Source organism: Manis javanica, chromosome X (genome assembly GCF_040802235.1).
Source record: "Manis javanica isolate MJ-LG chromosome X, MJ_LKY, whole genome shotgun sequence".
Taxonomy (NCBI): domain Eukaryota; kingdom Metazoa; phylum Chordata; class Mammalia; order Pholidota; family Manidae; genus Manis; species Manis javanica.
The window spans coordinates 22,058,871-22,079,565 of record NC_133174.1 but is presented as its reverse complement, the minus strand read 5'-3'; the positions used below and the strand labels follow the sequence as shown (position 1 = coordinate 22,079,565).

Below are 20,695 nucleotides of genomic sequence, written 5' to 3'. Positions count from 1 at the left end.
AACTCTTTCACTATACCCTCTGCTGTAATTATTTTCACATCACGTAACTACCCTAAATCCTCAACATCCTCTTCTCTTCCTGGCATTAACCCAATAAAAGCTGGCTCTCCTCTGATTCTCACTTCCTCTGCATCCATCCCAAGTGGTCTCTATTTATTTCCTCACAGTCTGCCCTGTGGAGGCTGTTACTGGGGCTGGTGTTCTTGCTTCCTATTGTGCTCCTAAATAATAACTCATCCACTCTCTTCTCCAGAATCCTGTCATTTGGAAATGTAGGCTAGTTGGTTCTGTAATCTTTTACCCTCTTTCTCTCCTTTTCCAGTCTAGTTCAAGGAAGGCTTTGGAACTTGGTATAAAGATTTCCTCCTCTCTGCTCTGCCATCGATCTTCATGTCTTTAAGATATATGAGAATAACTCATCATGACACCATATATGTTCATCAGAATAGGCTAGATTACAAAGGAACTCCAAATCTTATTGGCTTTTAAGAACAAAGGTTTATTTCTTGGTCATGCTATAGGTCTGCCATGGGTTGGCTGAGGGTTATGCTATATCTCTTCACTCCAAGACCCAGATTTGATTAGTCAAATCATCACAAACTCAGAATTGATTATAATTTCATATAACATCATGTATCTTTCTTGTTTAACAGCTGTTATAATTGTAAATTTACATGTATATTTCGTGATTTCTGATTGTGTTTCTTGATTTTTTTCTGTAAGACCTATGATGGCAGAGGCTATTTCTGTTTTCTGCTGGTTCTTAGAGTCTTCAGTGATTAGCCCAGTGCTAGCCACTTAACAGGTATGCAATACGTATTTACTGAATTAAACAATGGATAGAAGGATGAGTAGGTGAATAGATGGACAGATGTTTGGATAGAAATGACATTGATTGTACAGAAAGAGAGAGATTGAAGCAATTAGAAGGTTTTAGGGAAGAAGAAATAAACACTGGCCATTGAATAGGAGGTGCTTATGGGAAATCCAAGAATAGGTGACCAGTAGACAAGTTAAAGCTGGACGGATGGTTGGGGGTAGACATGCAAATTTGTAAAATATCAGGATATAAGGAGCAGTTGATTTAAAGGTAATAAATACTTACATGTTAAATTGATTGCATTAATGGCTCCAATTTCTGGCTCCCTTGTATCCACGCATCCAAAGCGATGCCACTTTGTAGTTCCTCCCAACAAGTAGTCTACTTTTCTACTCCTTGAGTCTGGGTTGGCTTAATGACTTGTTTTGGCAAACAGAATGTGGCACATTTTAAAACAGTGTGCCAGTTCTGAGCCTAGGCATCAAGAGGCCTCATATGCTTCTATTTAACCCAGATCCTTCTAGATGAAAAAATAGTTAGACTGTAGAGAACTATAGACCATGAGCCCAATTTTACCAACTGAGGCCATATTAGATCAGCTTATACACAGATAACACCCAAACACATGGGAGATTACACATACAATGAAGAGAACTTCCTATTAACCTACAGTTGACAGCAGATGCGTGAGAGAGCCCAGATAATCCACAGACTAATGATCAATATCAAATACTTACAGTTTTAATCCACTGGCTTTTGAGGTGATTTGTTATGTAACCATAGCTTACTGATATATGAAAGAGATAAATGCTACAAAAATGAGAATTTGAGGGCTATTTTAACTAGTTCCGTCCTTAAATGTTTTTAATTATGAAGAATTTCAAACATATGCTAAAGTAGAGAACTGGCCTTCTCTGGAGTCCCACTATTATGGCCTAAGTCTGGACCCTCAATGCTTCCCATCTGTTTAGCCCTTGTAGCTGATGATGCTAGTACCCCACCCATATGGCTTGAAGGCTCCTTCTCACAAACAACTGAAACCCTCAGTCTTGAGAGCTCTTGCCTGGCCATGGGACCAAGCCTGGTCTGCAAGAAGGGTGTACCAGAAATGCTGGAGAGCTAATGATTTTAGAAGAAGCCCTCACTAAGGGTCAGATGAGGAGTTGGTCAATAAATAACCCAGCTTCCTCTCCCTTTGGGAATGATAACTCTGAGGACAGATCTACATTTCCTCTGAGTTCTCCAGTGGATCTAATTTCCATTTACCCACAGGAGTAACTGGCTTTATAATATGCATTTTACTGGCTTCCTTCTCTTCTCCATATCACTTGCCCCCTTCTCTAGTGATGTTTTCTTGGGGTCTGCTTCTTGGGGAGTCCAATGTATGACAACCTTGTAGTTAAATGTTTCTCTAAACCCTCCAATCAACTTCCTCATACACTGCTGCCAAATAATCTCCCTAAAATTCAGGTCTGATTTTGTCATCCATCCGCACAAATTATTTCACTGGCTCCCTGTATCTTTGAGTATAAATTGTTACCTCTGTAATTTTATACCCACTCCCATGAACTGAGCCATTCCTTCTGTAGCTACATCTCAGGACAATCTAAGTTATGGAGAGTTTACTATAGTCAAAGAAAATTAGAAGGCATACACAATGATTCTAGCCTTATACTATTTCCCCACCTATATTTTTCGAATCTTTTTCAGCTAGCTGTTTTACTCCTGTGTCAGAACTTAACAATTATATCTTTAAGAAGCCATTCCCCATTTTTTCCTGAATTATATGACTCATCTATATATATTACACTCTGTTCTGTCCTCTCTCATAACCTGTCACATTAGATATTATTTGTTGGCTTAATTTTGTCCTTCAAAAGACTATAACATTCTTGAGAACAGACACTTTGGCTTTGATTCTTAGCCATCACCTGGCCAAGAAGAGCTCTCAAAAAGAATTTGTTAAATAATTATCTGGGTGACTGAGTATCCAGAACACATTTCTCAATGGCCTTTAGGTCATCTTGGATCACTGTTTCCATCTCTTAAGGAAAAAATTAAACTCCTGAGCCTGGGAATCTACTCATAGATACTTCTCAAGTCTACCCACAAGCTTCCGTTCTAGCATCTTCTGTATCTCACCATGTATCGCCTTGCGCTCTTCATTCTGTCACATACATCCATCACTCTTCCCTTCTCAAAACACCTTTTAACAAATCACCATAGCTGGCACTGTGCTACTTCCACTGTGTAAAATAAAATGTCCTTTCCATTTCTCTATCAAGAAAAATCTGTCTCACACAGGCTCAATACACCCTGTTCCTTGTATCTCTCCCTGAATCTTTCTGGTTGCGATAACACTTTATCACTAGATGTCTAACAGCATTTGACATAACAGTGATATAGATATGTTTTTATGAGTCTGTCTTCCCTGGTTGAGTGTGATATCTTCAGGCCAGTTCCTGTCTTGTTGATTTTTCTTTCTATCCACAGACAAAAATGTAAGTCTGATGCTTAGTAAGTGTTCAATAAATCTTTGCTGAAATAAACAAGAGAACAATATTCTAGTTGAATTGTATATATTAAAAAAGTATGTGTAGGTGTGTTTATGTATATATGTATGTGTGCATGTCTAAATAATCTTAATGTTAGATATTGATAAACAGTCTGAACATATATAGCCTGATATTTGATGACTAGATACTAGGAATGAATCAAATTTTGAGGAAGATGATAGACGTCCTGTGGAAAATAATATTTTTATATAAGCAACAGAAAAGGGGTCTGGAGCAGTGGACATAAATCTTACCTACTAGGAAAGTAATAGCAAAGGTAATGATTAAAACCTATAATGACAAAAATAGACTGGGTCCTTTATCACGAAGGGCACCAATAAAAACTATAATTCTTCTAAGATCAGAGGTCTAGTAACCTCTCAGAGCAAGCAAGTCCATAGGTCTCACATTGAAATAAAAGAGGGAATTCAGAGCTGCCAATTTTATTGCCTTGTTAAAGCAGGAATACCACAAACAACCCTTGCTGATGAGAAAATTATGACAATTACAAAAATTGTCAAGGGAAAGGTATGACAATATATAAAAATTTCATGGCTTGACTTTAAGATCAGAAATTAATATTCATGATCAACATCAGAGCCAAGGACATAGAGCTTTTCACTCTAAAGGTCTTAAACTCTAATTTTAGAGTAGTCATTAAGTACTGTTTAGACAAACAAAAATGTTATTTCTTCCAGGGGGACTATTAGGGTAAATGAGAGAGCTGTTATATTCACCTAATTAATGAAAACAACATTCATAGATCAAAAAGTTTGATATTTTCTTATTTTTCTCCATAAACCAAAGCCTTTGAAGAGACATACATGGCAGCAGTTTACATTATAATTACTTGGAAATTCCAATTGAGGAACTAGAACATTTTCTTTCATTTGTACAAAATGTCTACACGGGATTTCTACACTGTGTCAACAAGGTTAACACACAGGCTGTTACTATGCACACTACTGGTTTTCTTAATTAAGAACTTTTCAGATGGTTGAATAATCTGCAGTGCTCATTCATTTGAAGATCATAGCAGTGGAATCTGGAAGTCACCCTGCTATGTCTTTACTACCTATGATTCCATTGGTAAATTAAATTTAGCTGAAGAAGTAAACAGATTAACTGCGGCAAAAACATTAACTAGGGAGTACATCTTTAACATTTTAGAGGGGAGATGTATCCTTTATATCCAATCTTCGAATACCTTAGAAAGAGTACGTACTTTGATTCATTCACTTTCAATCTACTACATGCTGGGTATTATTGTCAGGTGCTGGGTGTCCTCCATCAAGAGGCTCTTTATACACTTAGGATTTTATAAAGCATTTTGTTGTCCCTGAATTTGTATGGGATATAATTCTCTTAAAAGGATCACTATCACCTGAATATAAATTTTCAAACTTAATGTGGATAAGAAAAGCCTGGATGCATGTTGAACTGTCAGACTTCTGGGCCTTCTTTCCCCAGAAATTCTGATTCAATAGGTATGTGGTGCGATCCAGGAATTTTTTTTAACTAGTACCACTGGTGATTTTTAATCTAATTATATATCAGACCATGATTTAAGTTTGTTAATAGGAGATAATATTAAATATTATAGAAATGAAATAAGATCATTGGAATAAATAGTTCATGGTATGATATAATTAAATAAGTTTTAATTGTTTTAGGGGGTTAATACACATCAATTATAAAAGAAAGCAAAATTTATCCCTGGGTTTTATCAAATGCATCTTGAAAATATGATAGCTCAATAAAACATTCCAATTACATTTAATTCAGTATCATTGCTATATATTGCTTTGGCTGATCTGAATTAAGAATATAAACTTGGAACAAGCTTGAAACTTACCAGAAATAGCTTACCAGAAAAGAACTTACTATAAGACAGACAGGAGACGAAGATCTCTGAGTGTAAGATGCCTTGATTTTTCAAACTAATATTTCAGACTATCCCTTGTGTGGCTTAAGTCCTGTTTACGTCCTGGGGCAATAATGCAATTTGGGAAGGGAGAGAGGTGTGCCTTTCTTTTCAAAAGTGAAAGAAGTGCTAATGTAACTTATCAGAAAATTTTAGACAGGAGTACATATGGAAGTTGAGGTTCTGGAGATGAATTCCTTTCAAATTACCTCTGTGGCACACTTCTAGGAACTTCTTTGTGGTAACCCTAGAAATACTTGGATTTCATTTGGAAGAGTGTAGCCTTTGAGGGTTAGCTCTATACCACATGGGCTAGGTTGGCCTGCTGGTTGATCTTAAGGCCTCCTGTTCTTTTCATTCTTAAAAGCCAGGGCAAAAGTAATTACTGTGCCAAACGCTCTCTTCCTGAACAGACTTGCAGCTATAGGAGGAGGCTAATCTGGCTTAATTCACCGCTGTGCTTCCAATGGTTAGCCCAGTGGCTGGTGTAGAGTAGAAGCTTACTAATCTGGAAAATTCATTCAATTCAGAATGAATACAGTATCAAAAATTCCTAGCCAATGTGATCACATCAACTTAAATGCAACCAATTCCAAAACTTCTTCAGTAACTGAAATAATATTCTTGTTTTAATATAAATTAATGACTGGCCTACCATTTAGTAGATTGGTTTACTGAGTCAAGATGAGAAAAGCAGCCTAAGCCTCAATATTTAGGATAGGTGGGGTGAGAATTTGTTGTCAGAGTATAGTAATCATTCCTCAAATACAATAGCCATCAAAAAGGAATTGAAATGGTAACTGTGTAAAAACCTTACTTATCTGAAGGAAAGAGAGGAGGTCTGCTTTAAGCATCAAAAAATAAGTCAATTACAAAATCTCTAAAAATTTTATACAGAAATAATTGTATATATTATGAATAATTATATATATGCAAATTGTATGATGTGATGATTTGATATATGTGTACATTGTAGAATGATTACCAAGATCAAGATTATTAATATATATCACCTAACTATAAATTCTTTTAAATAAATTAATTTTTATTAGTGTCAGGGATTATGTAATCAGAGGATCCAGCTTGATTTTCAGTATTTCTAAATGTTAGCTTTGTGGTCTAATATCCTTTCCTCACTTATATTACATGATTCTAGGCTAAATAAGACCTAATATGTCTAGAATACTTTATATTTTCTAAGAAATAGCCAAGAATGGCTTGACATTACCATTTTAAAACAAAGGCTAAGATCTGCTTGTGGTTATTTAAAAGCAATTAATTCAGTTCTGTTTTACTAGGACCATGGAGTAACATTGTGATGGAAGCCACATGCTAAGTATAGCAGAGTAAAAGCATCACAGCCTGGCCTTTCCAAACCCCAAAACTATCATAAAAGTTCAGGAATTTCTGTCTCATAACTATTTTAAAATGAGAGAATAAACTGTCTTGTTTAAGCTACTTTTCTATAATATGAAGCATAATTAATGATGCGATATTGCTTTGGAATGATTTTTTTCTTTTTTTTTTTTTGGCTTTAGGACAATACAAAACATTTTCTTTAAGCCATTTGACCAGACTTCAAATATAAATTGTTCACTCCATGACCCTGACTCTTTTATAGAATTATCTTTTATGACCTTCATGGGAAAAAATTGATAGTTCCAGATCTATAATTGCAACATATAACAAAATCAATTAAATGCTTATTCAATTATCTCTTCGAAGTTTTTGTTTTATAACCTCAGATTCTGTATAATGAAGGAGTTACTATATGGAGATCTTTCTGAGAACCAGAAACACCACTGTAAAACCTGCATAAATTTAGGCTTCAGCAAACTGATAGGAAAAGTCATATTGATTCTTTACCTAAGAGATTTATGGAAGATGAATATAAGAAATGTGTATGTATCTTAATCATAGTAAGCCAGCTGTCTGTTCATTTATCAGACAATGAGACATTTTCTGGGAACCCAGAATTGGAAATATTTGAAAAAGCAGGGATTTGGTCAGCCAACTCTTCAGGAATGTTGATGAAGTAATTCTGTAATTGTTTGTGAGTGTGACATAGAATCTGAGCAGAGGGAGTAGCTATTGAAGGCAGGATGGATATGTATACATTGGGGCAGGTATGGTGGTACTGATAATATTAATATCTCTTAATCTTTTCAAGATTTTAAAAAAGAAAAACTATATAAATAAAACAAACAGAAGGGTCTTCAAGAATATGCATTACTCATTCAACATGTGGTTCACCAAGTACAAAACAATAACAGGATATCAGGTCATTTCAGGATACATGGAGGGATGATTCTTACCAAAAATGGTTATTAATTTTCCCTCAATATCTGTTTCTCCTTTCCCAGTGTAGCAGATGCTTTCAGTATCCCACTCAGAATTTCTTTACCAGCTGTTGTACCAATCTCTCAGCTGCTGTGGGTGTTGACTGATCAAGATCCACACTCGTACCCTGGTGCTCTGATGCAAGGCAGGAAAATTCTGTTGGTGCAATTTCTGTTCCATAGGCCACTCTGGGATCAGGCTGAGATCGGACATTTGAAAACACATCTTGCCTGGCTTTTTCCCCTGTAGGTTTATTCCTGAGAGCACTCCCTCCGTAGATCACTTGCACAAGAATCCTTGTCTTGGGTTTTTCTTCTAGGGAAATGAATTTAAAGTCCTCAGTAGTAGACCTACTGAATTATTATGAGGCACATAGGTACTACTAATAAAATCTATGTATCTCAGCCACTACTACAGTTTGAGGTAATTATGTGAACAAATTCTGGCCTATGAGAAGTAAGTAGAAATAATGTAGGTACTGGGACTTGATGTTAATGGTGGGAAGGATCTTTGTTCCTTTTATTACATCTTGCTGCTTATAACAGCATCGGTATGATGCATGGAGCTTCATCTTGGAAAATAAGGAAGAGGACCATAACATAGGGTTATTGCAGTGGGGACACAGAAGAAACCTGAAGCCTAGACAATTAAGCAGACACTGTATCAGCTCTTAGCTGCATATATCTAAACTTCTCTTTAAAAAAACAAACTTGTTTAAACTGTTATTTCTAAGATTCTTGTTGTATACAATAGCCTGCCTCTACCCTTACACACTGTTGGTGGGAATGTAAATTGGTGTAACCTCTATGGAAGACCATATGGAGGTTCCTCAAAGAATTAAAGATAGATCTAGCATACAATCTAGAAATTCCACTTCTAAGTATAAACCCAAAGAGAATGACAACAGGATTTCAAAGAGATATCTGCACTCCCATGTTTACTGCAGCACTATTCACAGTAGCCAAGATATGGAAACAACCTAATTCCCATCAATAGATGAGTGGATAGAGCAGATGGGACGTGTATAAGATGGAATATTAGTAAGCCATGAGAAATGAGGGTTTCCTGCCATTCACAACAAATGGGTGCACTTTGAGCACAGTATGCTGAAATAAGTCAGAAAAAGACAAGTACTATATGATATCACTTAAATGTGTATACAAAACACATATAACAAAAAAAGAGTTTGATGGTGGTTAGCAATGGACGAGGGGTGGGGGATAAGACTGATGACATTTAAGGGAACAAATCTGCAATGAGTAGTAAATAAGACATGCAGACCTAAGGCACAGTATAATGAGAAGAGACAACATTGTACTATAATTATGTAATGTGATAGAGGTGTTAAATATCGGTATGATGGCAATCATATTACAATATATAAATAACAAATTAACATGTTGTATAACTTAAATTTATACAATGTTTTGTCAGATGTATTAAAAAAAGTTTTTAATAACTTAAAAAAAACAGCCTATCCCCAAACTGTGACAACTAATCAAAAGATTTTTCTTTGTTCATATCTCACTGGTTATATGTGTAACAGAGATACAAAAATGAACAAGATGCTAAATCTCTGCCCTTAGGATGCTAAGAGTCTACAGTGCAAAAGCAGCAGTTTAGAAAGCACCTGGACCACATGTGAAGGAGATTCATTAGCTAATCTCAAAGCATCTTCAGGGGGCGCAGGGGTCACTGGCAGGTGACATTTTTGCACTCTCACTACACCTTGTCAGCATTGGTAGGTTCTCCCACGGCCCCACTGTGGCCGGCGGGCTTGCCCAACACTGTACACCCCTAGAGCCCTGCGGCAGCTGGAGGGCCCTCCCAGTCCTGGGCTCCCACACAACCCTGTTGTATGGGGCAGATTTGCCTCAGCCCCAGGCTCCCCTGTGGCCCCACTGCAGCTGGTTGGCTTGACCTGACTGTAAAACTCTCCAGCCGCCTTGCTAAAAATCAGCAGGTGTGCACAATCCCCACAGGGGATACCCCTTGATCACCTGGCCTAGTGGCCAAAAGGGCTGGTGTTCCAGAGATCCATGAGACTGTAACAAACAGAAAGACAGTTCCTGGCAAGCCACCCCCCTCCCCTGACCCCGGGGCACTGTACAGACATCAGACTGAATCATAACCCCAGTTTTTCTGTGAAAAAAGCCTATTTATTTACCCTGGAGCTTCAGTCTGAGAAACAGGTTTTAGGTTTCCCATACACCTAGAGGCAAAGGAGGGAGACACCATCCTTGTACACCCCCTTGGCCTTGCTACACCTCAACAAGAGTTCCCAGAAAGGAGCTTATGCACTCCATTGGAGCCCTGATTTTTCCAACTGTCACCCAGGGGACACCTCCAGATCTCCTGGGCTGTAGGCTAGCAGGGATGACAATTGTGGTCCCATAGCATTGTATATATTTGCATATTTTAAAAGCTATTTCACGAGGGTCTGGCAACCAATCAGCCTGAAACTAGGTGCAAAATGAGATTCGTCCCCTTTCACCAAAGGCAGTTTTTGGCTCACTCTCAACAATATGATATGGAGATGAGTCATCTACCTTATAAGGAGTTCAAAGTAATGGTTATAAAGATGCTTAGTGAAATGGAGAGAATAAGGCATGAGCACAGTGAGGCTTTCAATAAAGAGACAGAAAACTTAAGTATAGGAAGTTACAGAGCTGAAGAATATAATAACTGAACTGAAAAATAAACTAGAATCCAGTAGACTGGATGAAAAGGAAAAATAGATGAGGGAGCTAGAAGCAGTGGAACTTACCAAGGCAGAGCAACACAAAAGAAAAAAGAAAAAAAATAAATCACTGAAGCTAACTTACAGCAGATTTCTCAGCAGAAACTTGGCAGGCTGGAAGGGAGTGGCATGAAATATTCAAAGTGCTGAGAGGGAAAAAAATACCTTTTTAACCAATAATACTCTAGCTGTCAAGGTTATCTATCAGATTTGAAGGAGAAATCAAGTTTTCCAGAGAAGCAAAAGATAGAGGAATTAATCACTGTTAAACTGGCCCTATAGGAAATATTAAAGGGACTTCTTTAAGCTGAAAAGAAATAGTAATAATAACAAGAAAACACATAGAAGTAAAAAAATCTCACTGGAAAAGGTAAATGTATAGCAAAGGTAGTGGATTAATCACTTATAAAGCAAGTACAAAGGTTAAAATAGAAAAATTGTAAAAGTAACTTAAACTACAATATAATGATGTAAAAAGTAACTTCAAAAACAAAACACGTGGGGGCAAGAAAAATGTAGAGTTTTGGAATGTGTTCAAATTTATGTTGCTATTAACTTATAATGGACTATTAAACATATAGGATGATACATGTGAACCCCATGGCAACCACAAGGCAATAGCTTGTATTAAATATACAAAAGAAAAATGAGGAAGAAATCCAAACATATGAAAGTAAACTCAAAATGGATTAAAGACCTAAAAATACAAGTCATAAAACCAGAAAGCACTTAGAAAAAAACAGGCAAAAATCTCTTGAATATAAGCATGAGCAATATTTTCTGGACACGTCTCCCTGAACAAGGGAAACAAAAACAAAAACAAATAAGTAGGACTACATCAAACCAAAAAGCTTCTGTATAGCAAAGGACACAATCAACAAAACAAAAAGGCAACCTACAGTATGGAAGAATATATTCATAAATGATACATCCAATAAGGGTTAACATCCAAAATATATAAGTAACTCATATGTCTCAACACCAAAAAAATCCCCCCAAATAACCCAACTAAAAAATGGGCAGAGGACCCGAATAGACATTTTTCCAAATAAGACCTGTGAGGAAACCCATGAAAAGATGCTCCATATTGCTAATCATCAGGGAAATGCAAATCAAAACCACAATGAGATATCACCTTCCACTAGTCAGAATGACCACTATCCAAAAGACAAGAAATAGTAAGTATTGGCAAGGATGTTGAGAAAAGAGAACCCTCCTATGCTCTTGGTAGGAATGCAAACTGGTGCAGCCACTTTGGAAAGCAGTGTGGATGTTCCTCAAAAAACTAAAAATAGAAATACCATATGACCCAGGAATTCTACTTCTAGAAATTTACCCTTAGAAAACAAAATCTCTGATATGAAAAGATATATGCACCCCTATTTTTATTGTGACATTATTTACAATAGCCAAGATATGGAAGCAACCAAAGTGTCCACCAATAGATGAATGGATAAAGGAGATGTGGTCTATATACACACTGGAATATTATCCAACCATAAAAAAAGAAAGAAATTCTGCCATTTGTGACAACATGGGTGGACTTAGAGGGTATTATGCTATATGAAATAAGCCAGGCAGAGAAAGACAAATACTTTATGATGCAACTTACATGTCCAATCTAAAAACAGAACCAAATGAACAAAACAGCAACAGAGTCATGAACACTGAGAAGTACCTGGTGGTTGTCACTGGGGGGGTTGGGATGAGTGGGTGAAATGGGAGAAGGGGATAAAAGGCACAAAATCTCAATCATAATATAAATTAGTCACAGGGATGAAAGTACAGCATAAAGAGTATAGTCAATAGTTCTGTATCATGTTTCAGTGTTGACAGATAGTAACTACACTAGTTGGGGTGAGCATTTAATAATGTATGTAATTGTTGAATCACTATGTTGTACACTTGAAATCAATATAATATTGCATGTCAACTATATTTCAATTTTAAAAAGATAAATAAATAAATGTCAAAAAAGTTAAACAAAATTCATCAAACCACAAAGTCAGAGAGAATAAGAAGGAAGGAACAGAGGAAAAACTACAAAAAGAGCTAGAAAACAAAATGTAGTAAGTTCATACATATCAATTATTACTTTAAATGTAAATGGACTAAATTCCCCAATCAAAAGGCATAGATTGGCTAAATGGATTTAAAAAAAGAGATACATTTATACATTGCCTACAAGAGACTCATTTCAGAAGTAAGGACTCACACATATTGAAAGTGAAGGAATGGCAAAAGATATTCCATGCAAATGGAAATTAAAAAGAAAGCTGGTGTAGTTGTACTCATATTAGACATAATTCACTGTGAAACAAATACTGTAATAAAATACAAAAAGGGATACTACATAATGATAAAAGGATTAATCCAGAAAGATATAAAAACTATAAATATATATGTGCCTAACATAGGAGGACCAAAATATATAAAGCAAATATTAACAGAACTAAAGGGAGAACTGACATAAATACAATAATATAATGGGACTTTTAATGCCTCTGCTGACATTAATGGATAGATCATCCAGACAGAAAATCAGTATATGGACACACCAGCCTAAATGATATATTCAATCAGATGGACTTAATAGATTTATATATAACATTCCATGAAAAATTATCAGAATACACAATTCTTTTCAAGTGAACATGGACCATTCTTCAGGACAGATCACATGATAGGACAAAACAAGCCTCAATAAACTCAAGAAGAATGAAGAGCCCAGAAATAAAGCCTCACATGTAAGGTCAATTAATTTATGACAAAAGAACCAAGAATATACAATAGAGAAAGGGGAGACTTTTCAATAAATGGTGATGGGAAAACTGGACATACACATACAAAAGAATAAACTAGATCACTATCTAACACTATACACAAAAGTTAATGGATTAAAAACCTGACTGGAAGACCTGAAACCATAAAGCTCCTAAGAGAAAACATAGTTGGTAAGCTCCTTGACATTAGTCTTGATGTGGAGTTTTTGGATGTGACCCTAAAAACAAAGGCAACAAAAGCAAAAATAAACAAGGGAGACTACATCAACCTGACAAGCTTCTGCACAACAAAGGAAATCATCAACAAAATAAAAAGGCAACATACTGAGTGGGAGAAAATACTTGCAAATCATATATCCAATAAGGGTTTAATATCCAAAATGTAGAGCTGACCCTTGAACATCATGGGCATTACAAGTGGAGAGACCCTGATGCAGTCAAAAACTAATGTATAATTTGACTCCTCAGAAGCTTAACAACTAATATCCTACTGTTGACTGGAATACTGATGACATAAACAGTCAATTAACATGTTTTCTATGCTACATGTAGTCATACACACACACACACTGTATTTTTAAAATAAAGTAAGCTAGAAAAAATATTTTTTCATATTGTTATAAATCTCCAAAAATGTTTCCAATGTATTTATTGGAAAAAAAATATTTGTGTATAAGTAGACCCCATATTGTTCAAGGGTTAACTGTATAAAGGATTCGTATGACTTAACAGCAGAAAAACAAAAAGTTCTGCTAAAAAATAAGCTGAGAAACTAAATGGACATTTTCCAAAGAAGATATACAGACACATGAAAAGATGCTCAGCATCACTAATTATCAGGGAAATGCTAATAAAAACCACAATGAGAGATTACCTCACATCTTTTAGAATGGCTATTATCAAAAAGGCACATGATAACAAGTGTTGGTGAGGATGTAGAGAAAAGGAAACCATTATGCACTATTGGTGGGAATGTAAATAGATGTATCCCCTAGGGAAAACAGTATGGCACTTATTCCAAAATTCAAAAATAGGATAAAGTCAATTTAAAAACTACCATATGATACAGAAATTCCAGTTCTGGATATTTATCCAAAGAAAGCAAAACCATTAATTTGAAGAGATATATGCAGCCTTGATCATTGCAGCTTTATTTACAAAAGCCAAAGTGTGGAAACAACCTAGGTGTCCACTGATGGATATATGGATAAAGAAGATATGGTGTGTGTGCACATACACTCACACAATGAAATACTATGCAGCCATAACAAAGGAAATCTTGTCATTTGCAACAACATGGATGGACCTTGAGGATATTATGCTAAGTGAAATAAATCAGAGAGAAACAAATACCATAAGATTTCACTTATAGGTGGGATCTAAAAAATAAATGAACAAACAAAACAAAACTCATAGATACATTAAACAGATTGGTGGTTTTCAGAGGGGAAGGTAGTTCAGTGGATGGGCAAAATGGGAGAAGTGGGTCAGTTGTATGGTAAAGGATGGTAACTAGACTTACTGTGGTGATTACTTCATAGTGTATATACAAAAAGAAAATTATTATATTGTATACCTGCAACTAATACAATGTTATATATATTTTTTATCTCAATAAGAAAAGATGCTAATCATCTAAAGGAAAACACATACTGAGTAAAGTATGGACTTCAGTTAATTTTTAAAAAGAGACTAATACATAGACCGACAGAGAACCTAGAAAGGACCCCAGACCTCTTTCTTTATTTTTTCAAATGCTGTGTTGGGGAGTAATGATGGGGTAATTCTATTCGTGGCTTTACTAATGTAATCGATTAAAGTCAAGGCAGTTTTCAAAACTCTGAGGATTTCTGGAGAAAAAGTTTAGATTTATTCTGGAAAAGCATTAAGATGCACCTTTTGCTATTCTTTTTTCCTTTGTTTCCCATAGGAACATACAATTATGCACTTCTAATCAAGCATTGTCCATAATGTATTTTTAACTTCTGGAAGTGTTCTTGAATCTTGTTTTCCTTGCTGTTTCTACAATTAATACTCTAACCGTTAAATCCCCATTGACTCACACATCAATTATAAAAACTTGCCTTTTTTCCATGTTCCATTTTCTCTAAACATTCATACAGTTGCTTCAAGGTAATTCCAGAAAAACTGATTTCAGCTTTCCATTCCCTGTTTTACACTTTCTGGCCATTTAAGTATGAGGATCTGTCTTAGATTCTTTACAGCTATCCTCCCCACCATCATGTACAAAACCGCGTTTTCCAACAAAAGTCATCTTTTCACTTTATCAGGAATAGACCGAGGCTTTTTTCTCTTAATTACAACAGCAGCTTCTACTGTTGTCATTACTATTACATAAAATGCAAGACATTTTCTAGATCAGGGTTCAGAAAAGTAGGGCCCGCAATGTCAAAATAATCCCACCACCTGCTGCTGCAAATAAAGTCCTATTGGAGCATAGCCACACCATTTGTTCATATATCATCTATGGCTCTGTCTTTCCACATTAGCCGAATTGAACAGTTGCAATGGAGACTCTATGGCCTGCAAGCCTAACATTTTCACCATCTGGCCCTTTAGAGAAAAAGTTGGCCAACCCCTACTCTAGATCATTATTTAACTTCTGTTGCACTAGTCCTCATGAGACCTAACAAAGAAACCTTTCTCCATTGTATTTTTACCAGCCATGTGTTTGTTTATTTTTCAAAGTACTACTCAAATCACAGGCCATTCATAAGCTCTTCTAAGAACAAGCAGTCCCTTTATTGTCTTCTCTATATTCACTGAGATTACTGTTCATATTCTTTATTTGGGAACCACACACAATATTATTGACTTAGAAAGAGCCTTGGATAATCTTAGCCTCATATTGAACTTTTTCACTAATTCTAAACTTTATTGATCTATTACTACTTTATCAGGCCTACTCATTTTATCTTCACCCACTGCACCAACATTTGCAGTTAGCTTTACTTTGGAGAATTTTTTTTAGAAATTCAAAATAATAATCACAGTACAGAAGCATAACCACCAACAACGTCTTGGCTGGGTTGTCCATGACCTGCCTACCTGGCACATATTGTTTGCAATTAAAAATTTTCCTCATGATAATTACCAATTATGGTATATTATAAATGTTCAGTAATGTTTGTGAAATATGATAAATACACATGTTATATCCATGACTGAAAAGGGCTCATAATGATTCATTTTACCTGAAATGGAAAAAATAAAAGGAATATATAAGAACTCAAAATTAAACTTAATGTACCTAATTATTTTATAAATGTATCTTTTCTAGTAGCCTACCTATCCCATATTAATTTGATGCTTTTTAGAGAAAATTTATAAATCTGTCTTCCATGAACATAACACCATTGATTTCAAAGCTTTCTCTAACACTTTTTCTCTTATAGGACTTGGAATGACAAGATGAGCTTTTCTTAATTCAGTGATCTAACAAACTATCCCATCATCACTCCAGCAGGAATTACTTCATCTTCTGAGTAAAAAAAAAAAATCCTCTGTCATGTTGAAGACATGCATTTCCCAGATGGTTAAAAGAAATCAGTTAATTGAATAGGCATTCACACAGCTCTTGGCTTTTACATCCAACAACTGGGTTTGTTGCTGAAAAAGCATTCAGAAAGACAGCAATCTGGCTAAAACAGTTTGATCCTTTAGAACATAGTTTTTAAAAAATAGTTGGATCCTTTAGAAAACACCTTCATGTCTCAGACAAGGAAAGAAGGCTAAACTTTGTATCTGTTCTAGGTTGATCTACACTTCTGCATGATCTCCATGCACTGTCACAATTATGAAACTGGAAAATCTCTTTGAAGCCTATTATGGCAAAAAACATGTTCCTACCAAAAGCATACAGAAAGAATGCCTAATACGCATTTCTACAATTTCAATTTATCATCCATAAGAGACTCTGCATTCAGACTTGAAACCTTATTTTAAAGATTTTTCAATTGTGTATGGATTTTTTTAAGGAGTAGCTACACTGTAGGTTTAATTGCATTTTTATACCCTATAAATTACAGCTGATAGTCTCAAGGGTATATTTCAGTTTCAATTAAGAGAGGAAGTATAACAATTAAGAAACCAAGATTGTGAAACTACTTTAGGTCCATGGAACACATATGCATATTATCATTAGAATCTCTGGGTAGGATATAAAACATTTATATATAAATAGGCTTTGATTGCCCAGAACAAATTATGACCACTCCTTGGGGTTACAATGTTTAAGACTTTCTAAAATGATGATGAAACTATTTATCCTTTGAATCAAGAATAACTTGATTTTTAAACAATAATCACATAAAATAATAAATATTAAAATTACATTCTATCACACATATTAAAACTAATGACTTAAATTATTTATACTACAGTTACTTGTAGGTATTTTAGGCCCCAAGATATTATTACTTTCTACTCCCACCTGGTGACAGGGAGGGGCTATTTTAGGGAGAGAACAAAACAAACTGTCCTTTGGAATACTAAAAATCATGATGTAGAATAAACAGTTCATAATTTGTGTTAGTTTCAGAAAAGAGATAATGTTATAAGATACAGAATTCTTTTATTTTCTCATGGAAAACTATAGAAATGACAAAATGGTGTAACTTTGGTGACAGAAGTATTTTCTACAAGGTATTTTAAGAACATCAACCCTAATCACTAATTATTTCATCCAGTAACTATTTTTTGGGCGCCTTTTCTGTGACAAACAAAATCTCACATTGATTCTGAGGGAAAAAACATATTGGTGATAATAAGTTTGGGATGCAATGCATACTCTATCATCCAAAGAAGGTAGCTAAGGTCTGTGAGGCAAACCTAGGAGAGTCTATGAGGCACTCCCTAAGACTAGCTAGGCAGAGGGGTATCTAAGAATCTTACATGTACTGTCTTCCTGCACCCTGACAATGAACACCAAAGTGAGACAACTTTCTTAGAGATATTTGTGGGCATGACTTGTACTTAACAGAGTTGATTACAATTCAGTATGTAAACAGCTAACAGCAGTTTAAGGAATCATATCAGTTTATTGTAAAAGAGACAGATAAAGTTCAAATTAAAAAGAGGTTTCTGAGCCCTTAGCTTCCTATGGAAAAAAGAGGATGGGCCCAAGAGCCACAGAAAACCACTCCCAATAAACAGAACTGGGCTCTAATCAAGGAACTGGTGACATGTGCTCAGCTGGGTTTTAGAATGGCTATGGGCCAGTGACTGCTCTGTATCTCTCATTCCTACCTGCCCACCCCCAATTCCAAATAGCACTGTTTAGTTATCCTATCCGGTCTGACCATTGCATGCTGGGTGTGTGAGGGTTAGATAATGTGTCTTTTTAGCTCACAGAGCTTTGGATTAAGAGGAACCACTCCTGAGTAGTTGCACTCAGGGAACTAATCATGAAGAACCTCTTTCACATCCAGAACTGATTTAGATAATGAGATCCTGGACATTTAGCCTGGTCCTGATGCCACAATAAAATAAGACTTTGTGGGGTTTAGTAATGGAGTGACTGTGCTGTGCATATGTAAAAAATATGAATTATTGAGGGCCAAAGCTAGACTCTGTTGGACTGTTATTTTGGTGGGTCCACCAATGAACCACTCCTCATGATTTTCAAATACTTGTAAAGTCTCCTCCTGGGTCAGCTCTAGAGTTGGCTAGTGGGATATTAGTAAGCATGATGCAAGCAGATGCTTGATAAGTAATTAGACATTCTGAGTCATCACATAAAAATTCTGGCCATCCTGCTGGAGAGAGAGTTGAAAAGCTCATGTGGAGAAAGAAAGGAAGACCCTGAGAATTTTTGGCAAGAGAAACAGGCTCTGCCAAGCATGCACGTTAGCTGATTCCAGCCTCAAGTGACTATGGACAAAGACAGCAGAAGAACCACCCAGCAATCTAGCCCACACTGCAGAACCATATGCAAATACAACAGTTGTTGTTTTATGTGATTTAATTATCAGGTGTTTTTCCCCACAATAGATAAGTGAAAGCACTGTCTCTGGAGCAATTTTGGAAAGGTAGAAAAGTGTTAAACATACACTGTTTCTTCTTCAAGAAATAACTATGTATTATTCAGATAGTGAAGAAATGGAATTTCAGATGAAGGCACACAGATTGAAAAAGTCAAGGAAGTTCATACCTTAATATGCAAACAGCTGGCAGAATGGTGAAAACATAGCAGAAGGTGTCTGTAGAGACACACAGCCAAAATAAGTCTGGAATGAAAGGCTGAAGCTGGGCTGGAAAGGAATATTTTTGTCAAGCAAATTCTTTAGACTTCATTTTACTGGGCAATAGGGCCCACCAAAGATTTCACATAGAGAAATGACATATCTCTGCTGTAGACATATAATTCTGCAGCACCGTGGAATCGTAAGTAAAATAGGAAAAACCTGGAGGCTGGGCAACCACTCAGGATGGCACTGCATTTACCTGGAGGGTGGAAATTAGTATGAACAAGAAAGAATGAGATCAAAAGACATTTCTAAGGTAGACTGGACAGGTGTTGGTAACCAATTCAGATGACATAAGGAATATGAAAGAAACAAAGGTAAGTGATAATTTTCTAGCTAGAGCTACTGGAATGACAGTAGCGCTATTTACTCAGAAAGGACAGAAGCATCTGAAGAGGAGACAGGTTTGCAAAGTAGATATTGAAATAGATTTTGACACATTGTTGAATTCTCTGTGTCTCTTGGAAAAACAGGAAAAGAGGATTATTTAGGAAACTGAAAATATACTTCTAGTGATTGCGAAATTTTTGGAATTATTTTTTAAGTCATCAAATAGTTGATAAATGAAACTATTGGAATGAAGATGGATCAGGGAGCAGTGATTCTCAAGACCGCTGCACAAGAGAATCATCTGATACTTGGACTTAATTGATCTGGAGTGGTACATAGACATCAGTAGTTTTTAAAAGGTCCCCAGCTAATTCCAATATGCAGCTAAAGTTGAGACCAACTGATGTAGAAAGATGAAGGGATAAAGTTGAAAACAAAATTCCAGTAAATACTGGAATTTAAGGAAAATTCAAAGAGGATCCTATGGAAATGTACTGAGCTGTAGTGGTACAGGTCAGTGTTAAGAAAACAAAGAGAATCCCAGAGAACCTGGCAACTTGAAGTTCTTTGGCCTTTGCAAGCAAAATTTCAAGAGTAGCAAAGAAATCATAAAAACTGTCTTTCATCATCTCTGTTCTGTGGTTAAATCCATTCAACAAGTGTTTTGGCTATTGTATTTTTCAGTTTCTTAATTTCCATTTGTTTCTCTTTTAAAAGATATATTCCTTTGCTGGTATTTTCCATTTTTTCACCTAACTCAAGAGATTTTATAATTACTTGATGAAGTATTTTTATGATGGTTGCTTTAAAATCCTTGTCAGATAATTCCAATACCTGATTCATGTCAGTGTGAGTATCTATTGATTATCTTTTCTTGTTCCTGTTGTGACTTTTCTGACTCAGGGTAATACCAGTATTATTTTTGTATCCTGCACAT

General features: G+C 35.8%; 1 protein-coding gene and 1 pseudogene across 1 annotated transcript in view; one reads left to right on the top strand and one right to left on the bottom strand.

Moving 5' to 3' along the window:
* The window catches only part of LOC108398806 (transcription factor SPT20 homolog pseudogene), a 43,682-nt pseudogene extending 41,739 nt beyond the window's left edge, over positions 1 to 1,943 (top strand).
* The window catches only part of IL1RAPL1 (interleukin 1 receptor accessory protein like 1), a 1,253,736-nt gene that overhangs the window by 555,359 nt on the left and 677,682 nt on the right, over positions 1 to 20,695 (bottom strand). The gene's annotated exons all lie outside the window — the stretch shown is intronic.